The sequence below is a fragment of the Phasianus colchicus genome, chromosome 17 (assembly GCF_987193195.1).
Source record: "Phasianus colchicus chromosome 17, bPhaCol1.hap1.1, whole genome shotgun sequence".
NCBI lineage: Eukaryota > Metazoa > Chordata > Aves > Galliformes > Phasianidae > Phasianus > Phasianus colchicus.
The window spans coordinates 4,641,950-4,650,535 of NC_143452.1; positions in this window are offsets into that span (position 1 = coordinate 4,641,950).

An 8,586-nucleotide genomic window follows, 5' to 3' on the forward strand; every position below is an offset into this window, starting at 1 on the left:
GCAGGGCTGTTTGGAAGAGCAGAAGGCAAATCTCATCAATGTATCAGTGACTGCTTACAGTCTTGGGGTGTGACAGGATATCGAGGGCTGCCAGGGAAAGTATAATAATAATAGACTTAACTGAAGCTTAGATTCAACTTTATGAACAGGAGAGAGGCAATTCACGTTGCTTACCCAGAAGCAGTGTTCACACTGGGGACTTGAAGGGAAATATTCAATTAGAAGTATCACTTCACAAGGGAAAATTCTACCTGGAGTGAGAAATGAAATGTGAAAATTCAGTGGGAGCTGAATTTTCTTTGGGGATGCTCAATGGAGAGTTTGTTTTAGTAGCCAAGCTCCTAATGGAAAGATAACTTCATCCTTAAATCTCAAGTGATTTCTGCCAATTCATAACAATTTACACCTACAGGGCATCGGCAAATTAAGTCCAACTACATCACTGTCATGCAGCAAAGTATTGAGTACACTGAAGCATGGAAAGACTGGCTTACAGAATGACATATGTTAAGGAAAAGAAATAAAATTCAAGAGTCCCAACTCCCAGTTGCCTGCTGTAATCACTGTGTCTTGTTTTTTAATCCTCTTCCACTGCTGGAAATAAATGAATTATTTAGGTACTGCCTGACCATTTTTCTCTCTCCTTTTTAGCATCTTATGCCTCGGCTTTAATTCATTCTCAGTATTTTTTTTCCATTTTAGTTTCTAGCAATAACATTATTAAATTTCATGTCTGCTTCCGTTTTTATTTCCATCTTTCACCAAAAAGATATAAAGTGAAATGAATCCAAATGAGAGAGCTTTTCTCTTCAAACCGCTCTCAGTATCATCGTTTCCTTAATTAAGTAATTGAAGCTCTCCCAACGCACACAACGTCATTCAATCTACTGCGGTCTCTTGTATTTGCTGGCACTTAAGATTTGTTCCTATAGGGGACTATTTTTCTAGTCCATCAGTCTCTTCTACATCTTTCTTCTAATAACCTCTAAGGCCTGGTCCTCCTGGAACCCTGTGGCATACATGCAACACAGCTTTAAAACAAGGAAACAACATAAATACAAGAAATACTTCAGTATTTTTCATGAGGCTGTCTGCCCTGAGACTCACGTGGGACCAAACTTGATAGATCTGACTTCCTTCCTTGCATTTCTGGCTGAGAAGTCATATTGCTTGCCTTATTTTCATGTTTGTGCCCTCAGTTTGTTTCTTTGAAGTGAGGGATTTTACATTATTAATCACCAGTTTCCTGCCCTGACATCTGAGACTGTTCAAACCTCTCCTGTCACCTCCTTGCTGAGTACTCACTGTCCTCACTGGATTCTGGAATGGCGTATTTCTGTGCTAAGAATCCTGGCCAGAAGATTTTCCAGAGCAGAAATACATTTTCAGAGGGTAACCAACATGTAGCCAATGCAAAAATTTGGCAAATTGAACTCCTCACAACAAAATCTAATCATAGGCCCCATCACATTAGATAGGTCCTCAACACATCCAATATGATGTAGCAGTGGCTGTAGCTGTCTGGAGGTTCAGAACATTTCTTCTGTTGAAAGTTTCTCAATGGAAGATTGTTTCACTATATGTTTTATGAAAAGTGTTCTTTCATTCTAGACTGGGGCCAGAGAGGATTGAAGAGCAGGTGATGCTCTACGCTCCTTCTCCTCCTTTGGGGACAGGAAAACAATTCCCCCTCTCCTTCCACTCATATCCTTGTGATGCTAAATCTGGTGAGGGATGAAGGAGTTAATTTCAGCAACAGACATTTTCCCTGTGAATTTAGAAAGATTAAAAAGAGGAGATCCTATTGCAACTGTGTTTCAGGTTTGGCCAGAGGTGTAAAGAAGCCCGGGAGTGGGCAGTGAATGGGACCATACTGTAGATATGACAACAGTGGAGCTAAGCAATGGCTACTGCTGAGTTTGGGCTTTGGCCACATGCAGAATTAGAGGTAATTGCACAGGTGCAAGAAAAGGAAATAAAAGGAATGAACTGAAATTTGAGCTTTGAAAAGAAATAGCTACTAAGAGTTTTATTTATACTGAAGAACTGCAGAAGCCCTAAACAGTCTCCCAGGCTTAAAATCTCACACCCAATGGAACAGCAGAATTTTTCAGACTCCTTAATCTCAGGTCCTTAAGAAAATTTGGAGGCCTGACATCCACACTCCTTTTTTTTTTTTTTTTTTTTTTTTGGTGAGTTTCCTTGCAGCTTTTCACTGAAGTCTTCACTCTCTTGAACAGAGCTAACTCCAGCTCTATGTCTGAATTACTCCCATCCCACAATTTCCATCAAATTATAGTTGCATCAGTGTGATAGTAAGAAGATGATCCAGATCCACCCGAAAGAACTAATTCCAATCAGAATTAGTTAGTGTGTGTGTGGATGATATTAGCAGGAATTCATTCCAGTCTTCCCTTGCCAATAGTTTCTCAGCATGGACCTGTGTGACGTCTTTTGCAGGCTGAGCATCTGTAAACCCAACCTGTGACAGTTTGGCTCATTGTGCATCTGGTGAATGAGCGACCTCCCGCCTTACAGCCACTAAAGCAGAGGAATTTCACCATCGATCTGGAGAAGCACTTGAGAGAATGGGAGTAACAGGGCAATAAAGATTGCAATATATCATCAGACTCAGCTGCTGGCCCGTATAGATCAGAGCTGCATTAAGATCATTACAGCCTGCCTGAAGTGATATAAAGAGTAAGCCAGCTCTATGGAGGGAAAGGGGAAGAGCTGCTGATAAAGAAACAAAACCAAACTAAAGAGGAAAGAGAAAAATCAACCACACTTTTTTTTTTTTTTTTTTTTTTTTTTTTTTTTTTTTTTTTTGCCAGCCCAGACAAGTGCCTTGAATTTCCACTCTGCTGGAAGCTGCTGTTGGTGAAACACATGCACTAGTTAAAGCAAATCGTTAGGGCCCCACTCCCCTAAGAAACATCCATTTCCTCAAATGAATGAATTACACAAAAAGAAAGGAGGAAACAGCCAGAAAATAGGGAAGAAACAAAAATGAGGAATCTACTTCCTCTGTGAGTCCACACATCAGCAAGATGCTTCAGCTGGCCTCTCGCTTGAAGCTTAGGGGCAGTGCTGCTGTCCTCACCAGGCTGGGAGCTGGGGTTGTGCTTTCCAGTCCCATTTGCTCTGCACAAGTGTCCCATGCTGGCCTAACCCCACAGCTCTGCCTTGCCACATGGGCTTTGCCAGGAGCCTGCCCAGCTGCACCTGGAGCACACAGCTGGATCTGGCAATCTCCCAGATGCTCTGCCAGAGAAAGCTGTGCTCCGAGCTGAAAAATGCAAGTGCAGGAGTAAATCCCACCAGGCTACATCTGCCTATGCTTACTGCAGTGGAAATGGAACCATTTCTACCAGCTGATGATTGGCCCTGCAGGTATTCAGCTTTCAGTGAGCATGTTTGTCCCCTGGGCATTTTCTTCTTTCTGTGTCCCTGCAGGTCACCTGAACTCTCTGAGGCTGTAAAGGAGCCGAACTTGGAGAAAAGAGTGATTGCAAAATCCCAGTCACACTTGGGACTCTTTGTCACTGCAGATAAAGATAAGAACAAATTCTTTCTTCTGGCCCCAATTCGTTCATTGCCTGGAAGGAAATGTGCTTTATTTGCCACCTTTGTACAGAAGAGATAAGAGTGATTTCACACTTTGTGAAGAATGGAAAATCTTCTATTCAGAGGAGGAACGTCGGACTTCTATTCCTTTGCCCCGATGCTCCCCCAGAATGTTCAATTTCTTGTGGGTTTGCCTGCTCCCGTAGGACTGTGATGCCTCCAACAAACTGCCCACTTAAGTAGATACTTGCAGTGCATTGAGCCAGGTGTGCTAAGCTATTAAAACACATTTTTATCAGCAGGCAAGGGCTTCTAGTCAAATTGGAGAAACCTTAATCCTCCCAAATGAGCGAAACCTCCCTGCAGATAAAAGACTTGTCTGGCTCGTTCCAGAGGGAGTTGGTGACATGGCTGCGCCCTCACCTCCTTCTCCCTTAGGAAAATATGGCCCTGCGGGAAGAGTGGAGAAGGAAGATCAAAGGGAGTTGCAGTCTAGCTGCCTGCTTCCAGCAACAGAAAGGCTAGCCCGTCATTACGGCGAGCAGCCCATTAGAGGTGAACTGCAAGTGGAAGGGATGCACGCTCGGGATCACTGGCAGACAGAGGAATTGGGGCAATGCCACTGCGTAGGAGAGATTTGGGCTTGGGAGGGGACCTTGTTGCTTCCCACTCCTTTGGCAAGGTAAAGCCCAGGTGTGTCCCTGGGAATCCCTAGCATTTTAACTCATTTAGGAGTATTAATGAGTGGATGGTGGTTTTCACCTGCACAACTTGTAGGTAATTCTGGGCTGGATTCTGCACCGCACCATGCCTCTACAAAACCTCTCACTCTCAATTTTGTCCCTGTCCCAGAGAATAAGAAGTAAATGTCCTCTTTGAAAGTGACTTTCTTGCCTTTCACCCTCTGGCTTTGGGCAATGGGGAGGGAGGAGGGTAAAAGGGCAAACTTCCTCGAAGGTGTAAAGCAGGGCTAGGAAAGTGAAATGATTCTGCAGAAAGTGAGTGCAGCAGTGCTGGAGTGGGAGCAGGCCAGGCAAGTTCTGCACTTTCTCCTCTGACTAAGAGCTGGCTGCCGTGGGATGGGGTCCAGCTAATTATCCGCTTGCATGAGTCGTGGAGGTTGGGTAAATAGTCTTAGTGAGACACTGAAGGGTGTTGGTAAAAGCATATTTTTCAGCAGGCTGTTTGAGATAAGCTAAATGGAGATTATCTGCTCAACAGCTCACCCGCATGAACTTGCAGCATTAGCTTCATGCTATCCACTTTACCTGTTCTCTCACAGCTTACATCTTTTCAGAATAGATTTGTATTCTTAGACACAAAGATCAGGCATAGGGTGTCAGAGATGAGCTGTGGAGTAATCAAGGCTTAATTAATTAGTGATCCTGCAGATTGTTTGGGTGGAAAAGGCTGTATAGATGTGTAGGGAGTGAGGGTCACTTTCACCCTGTGGATGGACCTGTCCCTGGGATGTTTGTATCTAGGCTGGCCTGAAATTGAAAATGCAGTTGTTGGATAAAGACAGCGCATAACCCTGGGTGGCACCACTGCTGCCTTTAGAAAAGGAGCAAAGCACAGTGCCCAACAACAGGTCAAACTGCTGGAGCAGCTGAATGTATCAGGCAGGCCCCTACCACCTCGAGAAGATGCTGGGGTATGCATTTCCCAGCATGAAACCAGTTCTTCTTGGGGCAATGGAGCAGGACATGGGCCATGGTTTCTCTGACTCCTTTGCCTAGCATTACTGTTGCATCCAGCCTGGAGCCAACCTTGCAGTGGATACAAGGTGTTATGGCCTTTTGGGAAGTTTTTGCTGTGTCTGGCCCTCCAGACCACAGCTAGAGTTATCCATGCTCTTGTTTTACAAAACTTCATCATCTGCCTATTAGCATTTTGTGCATCCCATGGTTTGACTGACTTTTATCCAACTTGCTGCACAGAAAACTAATTTTTTTTTTTTTATTTTTAATCTCAGGCTAGAAGCTCCAAACAGGGAATTTCCATCTAGCAGGCAAGTAGTTATTAATAATAAATAAAAGCAACCTCTTACATGGATGGAGCACCTCTCATTGAAAGAAATAGATCCCAAGGTGTTATACTGACATGTTTCTACTTTTAGGAATCATCCTCATATGGATTTACAGCACAGAGACATTTTATCTTGTACCAAAGCAAAATCACTTTATCCAGTGCTAACAGCAGCAATCCCAGGGGTTGAATGAAAGCTATATTTGCTGGAATTAGCAGCCAGTAGTGACTATGACTTGTTTTGCATATTTTTATGAATATCCTTTAATCTCATCTGATACTTAGAAACTCTGACTTTCTGTTTGTCATGATGAGATCTGTGCCATCACCTTGCTTTGAGCCCAGAGCCCACTTTTGCTGAAGCACTCCAGCACGAACAACCTCTCAACCTTCACCAGCGAGAATATTTGCTTTCTGATAGGCTGAATTTACATACGTCTCCTTTTTATGTGAGTGCACGTGTGTTAGGATGAGAAGTTTTAAAACAAACAGAGTTATCCTCAGCTGCTAAGTTCTGACATGCACTTTAAATAGGTAACCCCAGAGATATGGTGCGCTATGAAGGAGGGGAGAGCTAAACTGGCTTAAGCAATGCACTGATCACAGAATTATCATCTGCTATCACACAGTTTGCCATTAGACCCAGCTGCTGCCAACCTGACCAGTGCATTTCTTCAAGCTAAGCTAACAAAGCACTTATTTGTTATCCAGGGAACTACCTCTAATAGACTTCCAGTGAAATAATATTTGCTTTCCAACCCTACTTTGAATCCCACTCACTTTGTTAAAAAGATTGCCTCTGGCTGTCTCTGCTGGTCTAATCTAATAGTTTCTAGTTTGTACAAGCAAAGCGCTTTCAGCCAACTATATAAATAACTTAGAGAGAAGAAGACACTTTTACAGCGCTCTGTGCCGGGTGCTATAGAACATGACAGATTAGTAAATGACGCCTCAGTGGAGCTCATCTGGGAACCTCTGTCAGTTGAATATGAGCAATTACAATATTGTATTTGGGCTGAAAGGGTTGTCTGTCTTCTTACAAAAAGGCTAACAAGAAAAATAATTCCTGTCTTATTTCTCCTGTGCATGAAACTGATCTAAGTGGCTCTAGCCCCTTTTCTCTTCCCCTCCCATTTCAGGAGCAGGAGGGGAGGAGGGGGGGGGTAGAAAAGCAAGCAAGGAGAGAAAAGAGGGTTATTTTCTTTCTGTTTTCACTTTTGGTTTGAATTGAAAATGAAGAAAGAATAATATTAGGAGACGGGGCTCCCTGAGGTTTGAGAGTGGATGTTATATCAATATATCAAAGAGCGCTTTCTGCCACCCGCCTCTTTTCCTCCAGCAGTCCGGTGTGCTGCTAAAGGCACGAGTGCCCCACGCCTGTTGGAGCCGCTCGATTTATCTCAGCTCACCTGCTAAGAGCACCGAGGGCCTGGAGGTTCAAAGCGTTGTCCGAGGTTTACCCGTGCTGCTTTTTTTTTGTTGTTGTTGTTGTTAGAAATGCTGAGGCAGAGCATCATTCAACAGAAAATATACCGTGCAAGCTGGGATTTCCATAGGAAAAAAAATCACATCCTATTGAAACTGCCTGCAGGACTAGAGGACTGATCCCACATGTGCTCCTCTCGTACCACTCAAATTACACCAAATAATCTTCTTTTGTGGTAGTCTGACATCAGATTTTGCCTTTATTTTCCTTTCTATTATTATAATTATTTTTTTCTGATGAACCAAATCTGTACCAGGAGTTTCTTTTGTCTCCATATTCTTCTCAGTGCAGCCAGTTAGCAGGGCATTTTTCAGACCTGCAAATAATTGCATGCAATAGCAAGCATGTGAATGTACAATAGCAGAAAATTATGCTCCTATTAAGCATGGTCCTGCTCCTCCAGAGTGGAAAATTCCCTCTCCGTCCTGTTGTTAAATGGTGTGTGCCATGTCTTGACCAGGCTGTACTTGCTGTTATATAGGGGAGTTTGGAACATGCTGAAGCCGGAGCAGTCTGAGCATGAGCCTGCTCCTTGCTGTGCCACACAGACCCTGGCATTTCTGGGCTTGCCGTCAGTTTCTGTAGCCCAATAGCTCCTGTAGAAGGACACAGAGCTGTGATGAGAAGTGACCAAGCAGCTGCCGTTCGCTGGACCCATGCGGATCTAAAATCTGCTTTTGGTTATGCTCATGCTGCTGCATCTGATGCCTATGCATGCTGTGTGCTAGCAGCAATGGGCAGAATCTGACTGATTTCTTCCATACCAGACAATCACACTGTATTTTATATACCTTATACTCAAAATATATCTGAAAACAGAGATGTGAAACTGAGATCATTTCAAGCAAATCAGCCAGTTTTCATCCTGAAACATACAGAATCACAGAATCGTAGGGGTTGGAAGGGACCTCCAGAGATCATCGAGTCCAACCCCCCTGCCAAAGCAGGTTCCCTACACCAGGTCGCACAAGTCTTGAACATCTCCAGAGGAGACTCCACAACCTCCTTGGGCAACCTGTTCCAGTGCTCCGTCACCCCCACTGTAAAGAAGTTCTTGCGCACATTTGTGCGGAACTTCCTGTGCTTCATGATGCCACGGGCCCCATTCATGGCAGCTGGAAGTGATGGCAAGCCCTGTGAGATGAGGGGAACAGATTGCTAGCTCCTGGTGCTCGAGAGGTGTGTAACAGCATTTTGACATCTTATTCCTCCTTATTTTGCTTTGCTGGTTCCCAGGTGATTTAATTGGAGACTGTCTATTACCAGGTAAAATGTGAGAAAACAGCGATTTCTACTCCACAAAAATGGTCAGGTTACTCTTTCAAAAATAAGGCCTGGGGAGAAAATTAAAGGAGGGGTCAGCATAGATGGTCTGAATGAGCTGGCAGCTGTTCTGAACGAGGGGCTTGGGCTCCATTCACTGCTTTGCCCACTATGTCCGTGTTTGATCTGAGACTCTCTTTGGTGCATCCGAGCTGTGAGCTCCATCAGGCAGGCAGGCTCCA